At 33.9% G+C, this 19419-nt stretch overlaps 1 long non-coding RNA gene across 1 annotated transcript; it reads left to right on the top strand.

Moving 5' to 3' along the window:
* The first annotated feature begins 5337 nt into the window (after positions 1–5337).
* LOC135689950 (uncharacterized) lies at positions 5338–16279 on the top strand. The gene is made up of 3 exons (XR_010516565.2): positions 5338–5352; positions 14645–14998; positions 15841–16279. It is a non-coding gene; the product is annotated as an uncharacterized LOC135689950 (long non-coding RNA).
* The last annotated feature ends 3140 nt before the right edge of the window (positions 16280–19419 follow it).

Below are 19419 nucleotides of genomic sequence, written 5' to 3'. Positions count from 1 at the left end.
TTTCTAGTAAATCTATTAGGTAAATCTATTAAGTCAAATAAATTTCAACCTTTCAAATTCTGCTATTGCAGGGCTTTCAATGTGGTGGGGTAAGGGATGATGAAGTGATTCTATCCCCTATATTTGTCTATTTCCTATTTCCTTTAACAGAGAACTGAATGGAAAGGAATTTAATCGACAGCCAGTACAAAATGAAATCGAGCAATAAAGACAATGCCTTCCTTCTTACATCCCCGTCCGGCTGCTTACCCAACAAACTAATAATTTTGCCAACTATCTAATGAAAAGTTGGTAGACTTCCCCACCCTCAATCCCCTCTCAATGTGTATCAAAGCGACACTAAACTGTTTGCAGTTACGTGCATTCCTTGCCTTTTCAAAATTTTCTTGCTACCATTTTCGAAAATTCGCCAGACTTTTGTTGACCTAGTTGATAATCATATTGCAATAGAATTTCAGTTATAATCTTGCCGTTGCTAGCTTTCTTTGCTTCCATCTGTCTTGATATTGTTAAGATGTTGCGTCTATTTCAATAATTGTATATCTAAAAAAGAACTGATTTTGAACGAAATAGGTCGATTTAGTCATTGTTAGAATGGTGTCGAGAAACTTGCCAAGGAACTCGTGTTATATGCAAGTAACAGGCGGATCCTTCAGCGTTATATTTCTGTCTCGTTGGCTTTGAAATTAGACTTTATTACTCTTTATTTCTGTAGCGTTATTTTATGGAGTATCTAACTTGATTATTACATTGAGACCACAACTGATAAATGTTTGAGAATCTTTGACGTTACCTTTTCCTTAACTGCTTGATAAGGTGCCCCGTTCGATAGGTGCTTGAAGTCGTATGTTTATTATGATTGTTTTATGAAGACTGTACATAATAAGATCAGCATCGATTTAATATATATCTAGCAATTCATGCAACAGTATTATATTTAATCTCTCCAATGCTAAATGCTAATATGTATCTAATAACTAGTAATGTCAGAGGTTATGTCAAGTCCGTAAAGTTTAATGAGCACACTGAAGAAAGCAGAGAAAGTAAGAAAATTGACAAACCTCGTATATATTCACCTATATTGTTGTTTATCTGAATTTTGCGAACTCTTAAGGATGTGAAGTATTGACATTTTTATTTTTAATCTTGATATTCTCACCAGACTATATTCTTTTCTGTTACTTTTTAACACAACTTTTCCACCCAAGGCCCTATCTGCCATACCCCTGTATCACCCTAACCCTAACCCTAACCTTAACCCTAACTCTAACTCTAACCTTTTCTATAATTTCTATTTGGCTTTCTGCATTGAATTCAATTACACAATTGCATCAATTATAAGCTGATGCAGTGCTTTTTCCCCTTTTTCCCAGGCTTGAAAACAATTCTTACATACTTCAATACTCAAACCCCTTTCCAATCACCATAATATCAAACAACTCTCAGACATGTTGTGCTAATAAAATACAAGTTATTCAATAATATTGTACTGCTTTTGAGCACCTAGACAATCACACAAAGTGGCAGTACTTGTCGCAAAATTGACGAGAATTTCAATTCATTCCATTCTAAAATCATTTGAAGTAAGTAAATTCCTAAATAGGTTCATTTTCATTTGTAGCGATCTATTTTTCGACCTTTCGTCCTATTTTGACAGTTTTCAATCTTTCTAATTTTTGTATTTCCGAATTGAACTTTTGTTTTTAAAAATTGTCATATTTTTCTCATGGCCTGTGAAATTGGATAATAATTTGTTGTTTTCGAATGTTCATTGCAGTCATTGATGTACTAACGTGCTTAAGAGAAAATTATTTTCCCAAAACTACTGTTTATATCACGTAAATAATTGGTATGATGTCATGTGTCCAATGTTCTGGCAATTTGAACTAGCAATACGTAATAACACGTGACTGGCGATATTCTCAGCCATGCAGCCGAAATTAGTCCTTGTAATGTCCGCTTTTTATCATTCTCTAAATCACATCACATGAGATCAAGTTTTTCCTTTAACCTCAAACTGACTTCGGTCTTAAATAATTCAATGCAAATTGATCATTTTGGGTTGTTCAAAGTATTTATGTAGAAATTTTCTTTGTGACTTTATCTTCTCTTCTTGTTCTTCTTTCTTTTGTCTTTTCTTATTCTTCTTCTATCTTCTAAAAGCTTCGTTCTTTTCCTTCCTTCCGTTGCTTTTTTCGCATCCTTTCTTTTTCCGGGCTCTTCCATTCGAGTCTGATGGTTTCATGGTGGAATCGTCTTGTGGAATCGATGCTGTGCTACAACAACGGCAGCAAAAACAACAACAACAAAAACATTTATCATCGTACAAATAATCAGTACGGCGACAATAAAGACATCGTGTTAGTTGTATTCCAACTTCTTTTGACGCAAATCAATATGACAAAGCGATTCAGTTTATTGAAATTCTAGTTAAGGCAAAATGGATAGTTAGGACGAAGTCCATGAGATTACATAATGAGGCTAGTTAGGATTTTCCGGGTACGATAAATTCAGTTGTATAAAATTATAGTTGAAAAAAACTATGGACGTTTCGACTCTTGCTAGATTCATCTTCAGTATAAAATAATAAAAGACAGTTTCACTACAAGTAGGAAAGAACTATACATTGAGAATCACAAATCATGTGACCTAATAGTAGGGGGGGAGAAGCAATCAGGATTTAAAGGAAGACATAGAAATGTGGTAATCAACCTAGAGAAGGTAAACAAAAAACAAAGGGAGAAAAAGGGAATGAAAGGAGGAGGGGAAAAGTCAGAAAAGATGACTGCTAGTAATTAAGTGAAGGTTTATACCTGTGTATGAGAAGGCGTACGTGAATAAGAAAGTGAAAGGAGTCATTTTATCCAGAAATAGAAAACTTTTTAATAGAAGCTACGAGTCCAGTTTTACAAGTATGATCAGGAATGGAGAAAGGGCTAAAAGATATAACATTTTTTCCGTGATTCTTATTTCCCAAGTGCAATACAGTAAGTGGTATTAAGCATGGTCTTTTTTCCCCCAAAATTACTTTATGTCTACGGTTCCTTTAACTTTACAGGGTCTCTCGAAATTATCAACACTGATACAGTTGTTTATATCTGGTGACTTTGTTGCATGTTTCACCTCTTTGCACCAGACTCCAGAGTACAAAACCCCTGTAATGAAATCCAATCTTTCTTCAAATAGCACGAGATATCTGTGTTTTACATTATTAGTCATTTCATACGATTATTTTTGAGGTCAAATATTCTTGGGAGCCATCTGCGGCATAACTGACATCTGCTGGATTTTTCTCATTTTCTTCCAAATTCCATCAATATTTTATTATAAGTCAAGTATTTCTTTTTGCGGAATACGCCTAGCTACCTTCGCCTGCCTTTTAATATTATTGTGCAACTTTGCCAACTGTGTTTTAAACAAAATCATCCTCAGAGGACTGAATAAATTGTCTTTTGGCCTTACATGATTTGCGTCAATGAGAAAAACTGCGTTTGTAAAACCTGAATTTTTCATTAGAAACCGAGTTGTTCACCAGAGTAGTTTAAAATGAAGAGCAAAATTCAAAAGCAGGAGGGTGAAATTTTTCTGGTTCTAAAGTTGGGGCATTCGAATGTAGAATAGCATTCCGGCTTAAAATTTTAAAACTTTTGTTTAGTATGAACAATTTCCATAAAATTTAGGGACACGGTGAAATTTGGAGTTTCCATGAAGCAGGTCTCAAAATGCATTTAAGTTTAAATCTTTATCAATAATTGCCCTTTTTTTAACCCCATTTTGTGCCTCTAAGAAATTCTAGTTTAGCAGTTAAACACCCAAATATTGGAGTCCATTTTGAAAATCTTGATATAAGCCGCACTGTTAAAAGCCTAAAATCCATCAACAGTTTGAAGTTCTACCGTTTGTTCTTCTCATTCATTGTGCCGATCAAATTAATCAAACGTTGCTTGCTAGAACTTTTTAAGTTCAAAGAACTCTTAATCAACAGTTCTAGCTACAGCACTGTTGTTTGGTATCTGTCATTAACAATTAGGCATTGCTATGTTGCTCAATCATTCATTACCTAGCAAGGCTTTTTCTTCGATTCAGTTAAACCTGCGGTTGCCTGTACGTTTGCGGAAAACTAACAAAAAGTTCAGAGAACCTAGTTGTCTGCAAATCTGCCAAGTAATACGATAAGCTCTAGCTAAAGCTATTATTTCATTTTGGTCTCTACGGTATAGTTTTATCCAATTGTATCTGCTTTATCTCAATATTCATTCTGTTTTACTGTCATGGTTCTTTGCTACGAAGTCACAACAATTACTTGTTGAATCTGTGAACATCTGCAACAACTATTCCATGATTCCATTCACATAGCGTGGGCTTCAAAACTGCTGGGAAGGGCAATGGGGTGGTGGAAACAAGTTTGAAAAATTGTAAAAGATGCTGTGTTTGATACAACACTGGCATTGAATGTTCTGTTACTGAAATGCTACGAGAAGGAGGCCTAATTTTATCTTATGGAATATTTAAATTGTCTATAGCTCCTGGCTTCAAAGAATTCATGTTAAGAGATTTTTTTAGGAAGATTCTTCTTCTAAAGTTTTTGAATAATTCATTGTATTAACGCGGATACATTGCTCAACCTTCTTATGAAACTTAACAAAGGTTTAAATTAGCTTTTGTCAGAACGCTCTCTTTTAGTGAAAGAAGCTGTAACTTGTCAGTACTGGATTAAACCAAAATTGGGCCTGATGCTGCAGCACAAAAAGAGCCTATTATTATCCGAATTCAATTTCAGGAAAATTCTCGTTTGTTTTTATCTTGGCCTATTTCAGGAAAAGAACGTACGCCAAATAGCACCCAGGTCAAAACAAGACTGTATGCAGGCGTAACAAATGCAAAATTCCATTTCTTTTTTGGTGATAAAAATAGTTGCAATAATAGAGTCACAAATGAATGGAAATTGGTAAATGAATAGAATGAATGAACATGTCAATTAATCAGTTGTATATTTTTAGCATCAATTACTTAAAGTATTAAGTACACCAAAAATTAAAATGAACAAGCAGGAGGTACATATGTTTAGCTTTTCTTTTCTTAAATCAAACTAGATTATCTCAAACTGTTTTGCTTCAAATGAGTTCACGTACGGGGTCTGTTCATCAATCAAGCACATTGGGTGCTCACTCAAAACAAAATGATAGCTTATTACACACTATGAATAAAGATTGAAACTGCTGATGCATTCTAAGTTTTTGTGCAATGCATGTTGCTTGAAACATTTCTATGATTTTCAGCTGTCCTCTTCCGCTCAAATTTTGCCAAATGTTTATCGCCAGAAACACTGCAATAAAAAGAGACGTGAATGAGGTAAGTACACTTTTTACATCTTTTATCTATAGACGCATGACAACCAAAGCTATGATTCAATCGGTCCTATGCCGAAAATTTTGATATATTTTGATCAAGCCTGCAAGCAATTCTTCATAATGCTTAATGTAAGCAGCTAACTGATAGTTTTCATTTTACAATAGCTTTCTTTGTTCTTCAACAAATTACGTTACTTTGCTACATCTTTCTTTAATTTTTTTTCAAGTTATCTGAATCATTCAACTAAATGGGACTATGAACAATGACTTTTAAATATTAGACAAAATGCTAAAAATTTCTGTACAATTATCTATTTAAAAAAACGAGAAACCAACGCCTACCCGTATCGTTATAAATTTAAAGAAATTGCTCCTGCTATGGCATTAAAAGGAATGTATATTGGAAAGCAAATTCATAACTTTATTGATTGAGTCACGCACCCTATTGATCAGATGGTGCAAATCAAAGTTGTTTCCTATCAAAAGCCTCGTTTTGAAGTTTATAGAAGAATGCTTTGCCCTTGAATAAAGCTAAATTTTATTCAGGATGTCACTTGAATTGAAAAACATAAACATTAATTTTATGCTAAAAAAATGCCATTAAGAACCTTGAAAGTAGGCCATGCTTTTCTGAGAAAAATTTTGTTAATGGAAACAAAGTTTTCATTTAGAGCTACCTAGTACAGGGATAGCGTCTCAGCTTTGTGTAATGCTTGTTATTTTAGCTAAAATCCACATTTTTTTTATAAGTCACAATAAAAGGTAACATTATGAACATGAATCAGAGCAGCATTATTGTTTATCTGGCGACTTAGACAGCCTTTCCATTTTCATGTGATCAGACATTCTTTGTCGAAAGCGAAAGGGATTTGAAAAGCCTTTGTGGCATTTGAAAGGTACAAATGGGAGAAGAAGTTTTTAAATCTTTTGTAGAGAGCAAGAGAAAAGAGAGAAAAAGAAAGGACCTTTAGAAACGGCGGAAAAAAGATCACTTACAACATCGTGTGTGCAGTTTGCTTGACAGCCAATCAGATTAGCGAACCTATCATAATGACTCAGCAATTTTTGCAACGCCAAAACCCTTCCTATTTACCATGACTCAATGCCTTTAAGCGTTGCTGTTGTTGCAAGTGGGTCAGAAGTTTTCCGGGTTTTGGCGTTTCCATTAACTCGCAGGTGGGTCAAAAGATATCCGGGTACAAAATTGACTCATGTTTTCAAACTTATCCGTTTTTCAAGTGGATTAGTGGGAGCGCGACGCAGAAACGGATAACTTTTAAACCGTTTTTGTTTTAACCCGGGCTAGTGGAAAGGCTGTCTTAATTAGCATAAGAACCAACCGCGACCCTCTAAAAGAGGGAATGGCAACCGCCCGCAAAAAAGGTGAAAGACAACCTCTCTCTAGAGTTAATTCAATTAGTGGTTTGGCTTTGGCCTTAAAAATATCGAGAAGAGAACCAAGTAATGAATAACACTGTTTATATAGCTTTAAACAAGTTAAGAAATTGATAAGAGATTTCGGTTATAATTTGAAATTGTGGCAATTTCAATATGTCCTCCTATCTTTGAGAACGCTTGAGACATTTTTGTCCATACCCTATTAAAGATTGTCTGAATCCTCGCAAAAAAGAAATTTGAGTTATTTTTGGAGAAGGAACTTGTTCTCGAAACATTTTTATTTTCACTATGCTTTCAAAAGCCAAACAAGCACCATTAATATTAACACATAAACAAAATATGTTCATTGTTTGCAGGACTTTGCATAATTTTAAGGAATTTTTAATAATTTTATAACCTGTTACACTAAAATCAACACCAACATTACCTGCTAGTTTAACTACGCCTCGCCAATGTAAATGATTGCAGCTCCATAATCGCCGTTTAAAGTGCCTGTGACATGATTTTCGTACTTTTGGGTTTATATATCTAATCTTATGTAAAAAGGCCTGTTATTTTCATTTCTGAGGTTAGTTTTTACGTTTCGTGAGAAATGAAGGAGTTATTGGCGATATTCTACGCCAAAATTCGCCATCTTGGTTTTCAGAATGATTAGGCAGTGACGTCACGGGAGGGACCCGATCGCCTCCTCCTTCGAGTTTTTGTATCGTAGTCAATGAGGGAAATCTAGCAGGTCCAAGAGGAGCGTTATTTCCAGAGAAAGTAGTGGCAGTGAGGATGAGATTTTTGAAGGTAGTGCTTGCATTATTACAATAACGAGTTCCTCCCATGACGTCACAAGAGAACGGCGAATGATGATAAAGCGACTTGGTTAGGCCGCACTATTTGCTTAATTTCAATACCAAAACGCTTTCATTTAAAAAAAAGTTCAGATCTACTTTAAGAGCAGTGCAACGCTTCAATTAAGAGAATAAAAAAAATCATGTCACAGGCACTTTAAGCAAATCTAACGGGTCTTTTCTGCTTTCATTTGACTCAATACCATTGAAACTTAAAACATAGCTAGAAAGATATGACCGATCTTGATTTTTAGTTTCTTGCCTACCCAGGGCTTACCTATTACTATATCAATGATCAAGGTGAGTCAGCGACAGTTTAATAGAGAAAGAGACAAGGGGAACGACTTTGACATCCCTATACTGTACACTTTATGTGGCACAAAATTCAGTTCGTCGTTAATTGTATTTAGCTTTTTTCGGGGAAAGAACGCATTGCCTAGCATCATAGCAAGATGCCATGACATTTTTTCAATCAATGCAGTTGTGACTTTATAATTCTACTCCCGAATTAACTTGACTTGCTTTCAATAGTGTTTTTGGTGCTTCACTCACAAAAGGGTGATGAAGAGAAAAATTCACAAAGAGCTCATACCCTAAGCTCGAGCATTCTCCAATCGCTGTTTTATTATCCTGCACGTAAATAATATCTGCACGTAAATAGTTGAATTAGATATAAACTATAAAAGAAATTTTTCATATACATAAAATGAATAAACAGTCTACTTCTTATCCTTGTGCCATTATCTATAGAAATCTCTTTCCTATTTCAGGATAATATGAAAACCTCAAATTGTCAGAATCGTTCTGTGGGAGCAGCTGTAATGATCTTTAAGGTTTTCATTAAAAGCAAGACGGTCAATCTAATACTTCGAAAGAGCCTTCTTAAAATAATTTCTGTCTCGTATTAGTACCAGTTAGTACTTATGAAGCTACTTTACTTAGTCTCTGGAATATTGGCTAAACGGCACATGTGTAAAAAGACATGTATTGCTTAATTGGCCTCTGTGGTGTGACAACCCAAGGTTGTGGGACCGAGTTGTCGTCCGCGACCTGTACTTCTCACCTCTGAGGACAACACCATTGGGCAAAGTGGTAACAGATATTGTCCTGGGCATTGTTTAAAGTTGCAAAAAAGCCTTTGGCTAATGATAGACTATAAACCACCACTTCACACTTCTCTTCGCTAATTTATGCAGTCTTATGAATATTTTTAGCACCATCACTTTACTCTCTGTAAAAGCTCTTTTCAAATGAGAATTTCTTTGTCATTTTGTATTAGAGATTCTCTTGAATTTATTATGAAATACAAAACAGATTAGTTAAGTATCATTATGTTAGTTTCAGTAGAAAAGAATTGTATTACTTTCATGTGATGGCCTATACTAGAGGCATACCCACCCGAAAGTACAGTAAGTATAATTCTAGTCGAATGCTCTTTATTCTCTCTTTTGAAAGACAAAGTTGACTTCTTGCAACAACTTTCTCGCAAAGCTAGCGTAGTTTTATGAGTGTCTTACAATTCCCAAATTTCCAGTTGTTAATCGATATGCTCACATTTCCAGAATGGCGGCATTTAACTTTGCTCGCGCAGAGCAGCACCCGCTGACGGTATCCCTCTCATGTTTGTAAACCCAATAAAAGTATTTCCTTGTCTGGTCATTTCCAAGAAATGATGTTTCTGCAAATACTGTTTTTTGCCCTTCTTGTTTCGAGAAACGCCTGCGTATTTATTCTCGCATACCTCGTGGTCGAAGATGTAAGCGTTTTCCAACCCTGTTTAATCAACTAATTTTGCCAATTCATTTTTTTAATTTCTAAGCAGGCCAAATATTGCTTTAGTGTGAATACTTGAAAAACGGTTGCTTATAAGGAAAACAACAAACACAGGTGGCAGACAACGCCCAATTAATGTCTGTCTTTGTGGTCAAGTACAAGTGACATAATACACGGAGCCAATATCAAATAAGGGTGATATACTTTGCTGGCTAACTGTCAATTCAGGTTAGTTCTAACTGAACGAACACACTCGAAGCAAATAGAAGCAAAAAACGCCTAAAGAAATTCAAGCTTTTTATGAAGCCAGTTATTGATGAAATGTTTGTCTGACAAGTTACCAGCGAAGAAGCTAATTTGTTAACGGTTCACCAAAGAATTGACTGTATTCAAGAACTATGAAATAACATAAAATTTAGAACAACAAATAAAGGTCAATGTAAGAAAAAACAGGAAATAACCGGAATAGCCTAGAAAAAACTTCTAAAAATGCGTCAAATCTCAGTAAGAGGATTATCAAGTTTTGTTGTAGAAAAGCTTTACCTTGCCTGAAGTTTGAAGACAATAACCTCAAATTTATCTCCTTTATCGGTTGCATTCAATTTGAATTAATTCCACCTGTAACCTTTGCATTAAAGTTCATTTCGGAAAAGTTTTTGATTTAAACAACATAATATTCTAAATGATTATGTTTTTGCTTTTCTTGTTATCAATTAGTTGAATTAGTTATCAAAAAGATATTCACGACTGGCACCTTCTGTGTATTAAGATATTTTACTAATTTTCAGTAAAAAGGTATTTTCTAAACTTTTGTTTAAAAAAAGAAATTTTCTGAAGTTTTTTGAGAATAAAAGGTTATTTAGGGACAAACAATGTGGACCATCTTTTTGTAAACCCTTGAGAATTTCGTAGCAGAATCTGACTTGAAACGTTTGGCATAATAAAGAGATAAGATATATTATCGGGAGTTGACCTACAATTCTTTTCTATATCATTAAATTGAAAGTTTAGTCTTGCTCGTGTGAAATCGCATCATCTCTCCAATTCTAGCTTTAATATTTTTTTGCAAATCAAGCAAGCTCATTTCGGGTAGTTTTCATGATAGTTAAGCTAAAGCTTTGACTGTGGTTTAACTCAAATTTTATCGCTAGCCGACAGTTATTTACAATATAAAAAGGTATTAACATATTAATTCGACTTTTTCTTGATTGTTTAATGTTAGAAGCAAACGAGAAAAGAGTGAACGCTCACTTTTTGCGCAAAAGTTGTTTGTATTATCAGTTAATAAGTGTTTTAGCTGCATAAACCATTTAATTCAAATTGTTGATCCTAAATTCGTCGAATATAAAATTTTTTAAGCTTTATGAGCCTCGTACAATGAGAATATTCAGTTTTGATGAAAGGACAAAATTTTCTTCATTTTGACATGATAAAGCAAACTACGTAATAAAATGCCCAATTTTCGTTTAAGTCATCGTCAAGTATTTTGCAATTTAATGATAGGCTCCTTGCATTTTCGTATAAGAAATTTTTTTTGACCAAGCCACATAATGTCGGAACCTCTAACCATAGTCATGACTATGCTCTAACTTGCGGAAAAGGCTGGCACTCTGATATCATTTTTATTGTCTCCCTATCACTTCACTAAACAGAATATCTGTGTTCAGATGATATTTACCAAAATTACATTTCCTTCGGACAAAGCGTCATAATTTGTCCAATACCGTTTTCTCTATCTCCTGTTTTATATTAAAACGAGAATGAAACCTCCGAGCAGTTGTGTGTTTTCATTTTATCTATGGCTATTTCAAGGATTAATATAAGGTTTTTTTGGACGAGCACGGCTAAGCTAAATGTGACGACAAGCCCATAATTTTGTTCATAACTCTAGATAATAAACACAGGGCCGTCGCGAGGCAAGCCTTGTTGGGGGAGGGGGGGGGGTGTGGAATATTAATTTTCCTGATTGAAAAATTATTGCCTGAAACTCTTTATTTGCTGTCACAAACTTCTACAATACATTTTGTCAATCTAATTCTGTATATAATTCGCAACTTTTATTTGTATATGATAATAACGGACTTTCTTAATAGTTTTGTCAAATCTGTATATCGGGACGGGCAAAGGATATAATTACTATCCGAAGCGGCACCACGGTTGTAGCCGAAGGATTAGAAAATTTTCGAATTTTAATGCTTCCAGTTCTCTGGAAAATGCACTCTTTTGAGCAAATATCACTAAAGCAGTCCTGCTAATTCTATTGAAAATTATCTTTTTGGCAAACAAATTGAACAGCAGATAAAAACAACTGGTACAATTTCGCCGTGGTCGTGAAAAATACCATGTTGTCAGTTGTTTCTAAAGCTGAGTAACAAGCAGCACTGGTTCTCAGGTGCTCGTAGTGAATTGCAGTTTTCCTGGAAACTTTAGGGGAAATGGACATTACCTATTTTTTACCTAATTTTACCTAAAGAGGGCCTGGGTTTTTAAATTAAGTGCCAACAAGAAATCGTCAAATCTTTAAATAATGAGTTTGTTGACTTTCATTCATATCAAATAATATCATATTTAACCAACGGAGCAACTCCTTTCTTGATTTTTTGAGAGGAAGGTCTCTGAAATACCTAAAGCGTTTCTTTCATCGAGCGGATTTTACTTAAAATTTCTTATAGAGTACCGAAGTGATGACGTCATAAACATCTATTTGTAGAATTTATTAATTTTGATCCCAGAACCTGAAAGAGCATCATGAAATACTTCTAAATTTGCAAATTCAGTTTAAGGTATTACGAATTGGCTGAGATATGGCCACATGAGCACAGGCTCTTGCCTCGCCAAACCTCTGTTATTTGGTCTTGGTTCATAACTTTATGAACCAGGCCAGAATAACAGTAATCCGTTAGCAAACTTTAAACCTTCCATTGGCCATATCTCGCCCAATTTTGAGCATAATTAACTGATTTTGCATATTGAGAGGTATTTTATGCTGTCCTTTCAGATTATGTGGTCAAATTTTTCAAAAATTTTAAAAAGATTTTGAAGTTTTAATACTTACTTTTTGTACTTTATTTCTGCATAAATCTTCTAACATCCTTTTTCATAAGAACAAAGATATACTTGAAAATGGCTTTGAAATGCCATCTTCAAGATATACTTGCTTTGCTAATGAGTGTTTAGATTCCTTTGGCATATTTATGATTTTACTGAAAAGAATTGGTTTGCACAAACTTGTATCTATTTTTTCTGTTCTAGACGCAAAGTTTTCTTACTTTTTTCATAAATTTTTAAGATCCAACAAAATATATCAGCATTATTTGTAAAACAAAAAATTATGACAATATTTGATACATGACAGAAACGTAATCAATCATATTATGGAAATAATGATATATTCAACATTTTACCCTCAGCAATATATCGTTTTGTAAAATTTTGTGCACAACAGAACCCTGCCTGAATCTTAGACAGCATGAAGAAAGCTTTATTTTAAATATCTATATTCATTTCTACACTTCAACTTTTCTAGTGAAATATAATTTGTAGAAATGCTGTCATCGATAACCTTCTTAATGCCTTAGCTAAATTTCATTTTTAAAAATCAGTAAGGATTTTTCCTTAAAGATATCTTTTTGCAGATGATTTTCTCTAAGACAGCCTTCTGAGTCTATTTCTATGTAAGTTGTTTATTCCATTTCATTCTAAGAAGTAAGTTTGAAAATGACGTCATCCTTTATAGTCACCAATGAATATTCTTCAATGAGAATGTTCTTAGACATTCAGTATTTTAACATTGGATTTGTTTTTGTTTAAAAAAATTTGCTTCGTTTTGCTTTTTGGTGTTCCTATCTATCATCTATTAGCGTCTCTTCCTTCTGGCATGTAATGTTCTTGAACGTTCATAAAAATCTATATAGTGAAATTAAAATCTAGAAACAACCTTATTTTGTGAGAATGCAAATCTCTTGGTAACATTTTCCATTTCAAAAAACAAGGTTGACAATGACGTCAACAGATCTTATCATCTAAGAATCTTCTTTGATTGAAATCAAGGTCATGGTAAATACAGATGTTATAATTATCTGATAATCTGCTAACGCTTTTTCTCGCATGGTTTGTAGGGTAAACTTTGACAGTGAACAACTTAAGACAAGTTAAATTTACTAATGATAGCATCTGCGCCCAAAAAGTAGACATTATTCATTAGCAAGGCGTGATTTCTTTTCTATTTTCAAGAGCAAGCAAGCAATCTCGATAATATTAGAAGGTCTCATTGACACTTACTTTCTTTTTCGAAAAATAGACAGCGTATGCAGCACGGCATGAACGTTCTTTCGTCTGCTGTTAGATAAACGGTTTCTTCTGCACCGGACAGGCTGTGTTAGAGTAGAAGTGGGCGGTATCTGTAGTCTACACTCGTGACAAAATAGAACAAAGTTTTTCTTTTCTTTTTAACAAATAATAGGTAAAATTTTAGTCCAGAAGTTTAAAATGGAGTCACGGCTAATTTTTTAGCTGGCTGAATGGTCCCATGCTAGCACGAAAAACACAAAAACAATTCTTTCTTGATAGCATCATCAATTCATCAAGCAGGATCCCTGTACAAATTTAAAACAAAATTTTCTCCATTTTCCTACCCTAGGTGTCAGGGAATCATTTTCTAGACACTGACAGCTTTGGTCTGTTGGTTGTATTTCTTTTACTCACATTCGAAAAGAGCTGTGGGTTTGATTCTAAATTGCAAGTTGCTCTAAAGGAACAGGAAGTCTTTTTTCCTAAGTAAAGCTCCTCTAGACTACAAAAGCTAGGTTGCGTTGTCCGACTATTTCGTGTTCTGTTTCAATGAATATCTATTTTTATACTTATAATTTCCATACATATTAATACTGGCGACCTAATATTTCAAGCAACAATAAACAACATATATCCAACAAGAATTGCATCAAGTTTTCTTTCTTTTTTAAGATGATTTGCTCTTCATTATCAACTGAAACTAAATCGATTTTGCTTATTCCTGCTAACTCCATCTTTTTGCAACATATAAAGTTTCGTTTATCTTATTGGCTGTTGGCTTTTGCGTTGAAAAGTATCTTCAAAGTAGCAACTCGCTTATAACAATACTTTTCTGCTATGGTAGCATAAACATTGCTGTCTGATTTTGATTTTGTTGGAAAATAAAGAATGAATTGTATCAAGACCATCATTCATAGCTATTTCTCAAAAGTCTATAGAATTTTAATATTAGAAAAATACTGATAGCATTTACTTCTCCTTTTGATTTTGCAGAAAGCATGTCTGAAAGGAAGAGGTCAATCGATTCCTGCTCGCTATAGGTCACGTTCAAGTGTGGTTGGTGATAAGGAAGATCTAAAGGAAAGACAGATGATCGCGGATGTTTACTCCATAGCAAATAAAATGCAAACTCAAAGCACATTTTCATCATTGCTTACGTAACAGCACGCATGGAAATCAAATTAAAGTAATTCTTTACTTGCATATGTGCGAAACATCTCCGGTAGGTCTATTTATCCTTCGCTTAAGGCAAACAAGCCATTAGTATAAATAAGGTGCTGGATCTCTTAATCATTACCTACAGAAAGCAAAGACGACATCAGAACTCCAAGTATCACAAAACAACAAGTAAGTAAAAATGATTCAAATTTTTATAGCTAGTTTGCTGTTCAATTTTGAGTGTGTTGGATTTGCAATTGGAGTGTGACAAAATGCAGCAATAAGCATTAAGCTATGAGTTGTAAATAAAATTGCATCATGTTTTCTAATGCGTATGCAGACACCTGTACATTTCTGTTTTCAGTTATGAACCAAAGAGCTCTGCTTAAAAGATCTAGTATTTTTTCGTTCTTCTGGCGAATTTTTTTTATCTCGTTTTCTTCTCTAACTGTTAATTAGAATCACCGACACATAATTTTCAGATTTCTCTCTAATTTTTTTGAAACAGGCAAGAAAAACCATGAATTCTTTGCATGTTTCTAAATTTGTTTTGTTATAATTAGAGTGTCAGTGAGCTTATAGCTAAAAAAGCATTTGTTAAAATGGTATGGCTAAAATTTTTTGACGCATTCTTTCTAGGAACGTAAATAAATCTGAAGTTGACAGCTTGAAACTCTGTGGTTTCTAAATATGTTCAAAAGTAACTTAAGTTGAAATCAGAGAAAAATCAATTTTTTAAACACTTTATTACAAACATTTTCTAGAACATTGACTTGTCACAATTCAGATCATTTAGGCTTTATGATGCTAGCTAATCTATTGATATAGAGTTTCTCAAATTCTGTAAATTGAACAAGATCGAATTAAATTTATGAGGTCACATATGTGGAATTTTTTCAAGGAAAATGATGTTAAGCTGGTTAAAAAGCATGCTGGTAAAAGTAGCTGCTTTTCATCTCCTATTTATGTGAAAAATCCAAAATCTTATATAATTATATTAATGATTTTAATCTTATCTATTACATCATCAGATAACTACAATGGCATTGAAAATTGCATCAGTTCTTATTCTATCTATGCTCCTGTCTTGTGTCTTATCAATGACGATCGAAAGGGAGCTGGCAGACTCAGTCAAAGATGGATTTTCCATTTTCAAAAAGTCTACTTGCAAAAACGATTGCTGGGGCAAATTTGAAAGCTGCATAAAGGCAGGTGAAACGCTGGCTGATCATTTGGTCTGCTTAGAAGCCAAAGATGGATGTTATCAGGCATGTTGAGCTTAAGCTAGCTGGCTAGCTTAATCTTCAGTCAAGATTTACACGTCATTTTAGAAACAGTTAACAAATTGGCATTGTTGCAATGCAATTTCCTGTCGAACTTAGGATAGCTCTGTGCTAAAAATATTGCTGTAATTATGCAGAAAAATAGATGTATTTAGTAATAATTTATTTTTGAGATGAATTTCGAAAAATGTTGCTTGATTATTTTGCTTGAAATCTGTTCTTTCATTTGTAGAAGCTGCATATTTTCAAAATCGACTCATTTAGGCAACATGAAAACGTTTAGTTTCGGTCGTGAACAGTACACAGATATACGCTCGTTCTTTAACACTCGAATATTGAGTTGATTCAAAACAAAACTTTGCCTAGGATGATAAAAGCAAAATTTAACAGAAAGAACTATTGAATAAACATTCTTGATGAGAGTGATATGAACGAGAATGCTGAAGAATGAGCCCAAAACAATTCTAATTAGTTTGATTCAAAACTAATCAGCGATAACCGTTCAAGGAAACCTTGTGCTCTTCAAGAGCCGACGAGAGTACTGGATGGGACTATTTTATCGAATAGTACAGTAGAACGATTCCATAAATATACTAAAATGCGTGCGGTACAATATGATGCTATAATAACGATCAATGTAAGTAAATTGTACCAGGAAAAATTTTTCCTAGAATACTTAACGACGTTTCGAGCATAGCCCGTTATCAATTAAGATTGAAAAGCGATGATAGAACTAAAAAACGTTAAAGGAATATGGAATTCGACAAATGGAATAAGAAGACGGATATAAGAGAATGGAAAAGAAATATATAGTACAGTAGAATCTTCAGGAAAGGATACCTCCATTCAACAGACAAATCTTAACAACAGACAATTTTACCCCAGCTGATCAAAACTTCTATACAAGGGACACCTCTGTAAAACGGACAATTGCCTGGCCCGAACAGTTCGAGGTAAACAGAGGCTCCTTTTTAGTTGCACAATTCGTGGCATTGTAAATATGGTTTGCAAAGAGAGATCTGAGAGGGAGGCAGAATAGCGTAAAAATGAAGAGATCTTCATTGTGGCCAATGGTGCTACTCCTTCTTGTCCCTTTCCCATTTTATTTCTTAGGAGATCCCTATCACGAGAGTTCGTCATCCCTTATGCAAATAGCCAGTCAGCTTTTTTTATGTAGGTAAAGCATGATTCAGCAATTTCAATATGATCGGTGTGTATAATCTTATTGACTGGTGTTTAGATATTCAACCCAGATTTTTATCTTGATGCTGCTCTATATTTAGATCAAGCCAATTTATTGAAATAGGTAGAGTCAAAAGATTTCGACACGTAGTGAGATTTGCTGTTCAAAAGATCTGACTAATTAATGTTGTTGAATTGTTCACCGGGTAGTTTCCCTCTTAATTTCCAGTTCAAAAAGACTAAGTAGTGTTTCATTATTCATTTGTTGTGTGCACAATTAAAGAATTACATCTAATTCTTTCCACGTGGGGATTCTGAATATGTATCATATGGTTGCAATGTTAGACTACGGATTACACGGCTCATCCAGTTCTACAATTATAAGGGGACCTGTGGCTTCAATAAAAATCTGATTAACATCTTTTCATGATTCACCTGTTACATTACTTCGTCATTTGAAAATCTTTCCGGGTGAATTACGTTCAATCCAGGTCAAAGAAAAGCAAGGAAGGTGAAGCTTAACATTTGATTAGGCTTCCTGACTGTAATCTTAATCTATCTTCCCACCAATGGGTTTACTGGCAAGGATTTTTAAACCACAAAAATTTAACAGTCTGATTTCTAAAAGACAAGGATAAGTCCTTATAAACACCTCTGGCCAGCAATTTTTGAAACGGGGGTTTTAGCATCAGAATAGTTTGTAAATTTTAACAATTGAACAATTATGACACTGATTGCATGCAATAAACTTCTGGTGAAAGAGACTCAGCTCTTAACATTCTGAAAAATTTTGTACGTTTTGGCAAAATTAGCATTTATTAAGTGTCTTCCAAAACATCCAAAACAGTTTTTAAAAAACTAAAAGTTCTGAGGAGATGTGGTTGTGCTTAATTTAAGAAGATAATCAGAAACAATGTGCAAGTTTGCTTTGTAATTTATTAAATGTTGAATTAACGAACGAAAGCATTAAATCCTAGTTGAATTCTTTTTACATAGTTTTACAATGTACCATACACTCATTTTTTTTATAAGAAACAAAGGTCGATTTTGAGTACTCCAGTTTCTTAATGTTCTGGAAATTTCAATACTCATTGTTTCTTAAGAGTTTCTTAATTATGATGTTCGTGACCTTTTTATCACGTCAAGAGATTTGCTTCCTTTCCGATGCTATTTTTAGATGTGGGAAGTATATTTTATCCCTTATGTCTTAAGTTCTAGACCAACAGGGCAATCTTCTTCTTGGATTTTATAAAATTTCGTTGTTCTCAGTTTTATTACGATATGATAGTTTCTTAATTTTTTTGCTTCGAGTACTGAAGTTTCTTATTTTTTTCTGACTGTCCAGTACTCGTTTCTTATAGCCAGTTTCTTATACAAAGAAATGAGTGTACAATGTATTTTAAGTGCTTTTCAGTTCAAATTCCAATTATAATTCTTTATCGTTATATCACAATAATTTTCTTAACTTAATCTGGCTAGATCTTTGTATAGCAAAATACCAATGTTTACTTCTACCAATATTATACATAATTTGAATATTTTGATTTATAAAACACATCAAAAATCAAATTGATTTTCTGCCAAATTTGATCTCTTAAAAGTACTTTTCGTTCGACACTATTCGGAGAATAAACGTCAAAATATGGCCGAAAAATAAGCAGAAAATTTAAATACAGTTGTGGATCGAAAATAACTTGAGAGGAAGAAAGACACGATTGATTGGCTCTATTGTTTATTGGACGAAAAGTACCTCAGTATGCTGTGTTTCCGCTATTTCGTGCCATCTTCGAATTGTGAGGTTTAAAAGAATCAAAAAAATTAACCTGTTAAAGTAGTTATTTTATAAACATAAAAACCAATGGATTTGGCAGCTCGTGAATCCAAAATGCGATTGGAGTGATTGTTTTTAAGAGTTCTGAAGTCCAACGATTGGGAGATGTTTACAGATAAGCATATGAAAATAAAAATAAATAACCAGGTAATCTTCTGTTCATTTGGAGCTTCACTTTGAGTCGAGAAATTGAAAAGCTTTCCATCTTAACTGGCTATTTTGAACAGAAAGTACATTGGCTCGGACTATCTGCACAATAAAGGCATGAGCATTACATTGGGTATAACATGAAATGCCTGATGAGTGTCTTCATC

The sequence above is a fragment of the Rhopilema esculentum genome, chromosome 5 (genome assembly GCF_057945365.1).
Source record: "Rhopilema esculentum isolate cy_ngs chromosome 5, ASM5794536v1, whole genome shotgun sequence".
NCBI classification, from domain to species: Eukaryota; Metazoa; Cnidaria; class Scyphozoa; order Rhizostomeae; family Rhizostomatidae; genus Rhopilema; species Rhopilema esculentum.
The sequence above is the reverse complement of the archived record's forward strand: the minus strand, read 5'-3'. Positions and strand labels throughout refer to the sequence as shown.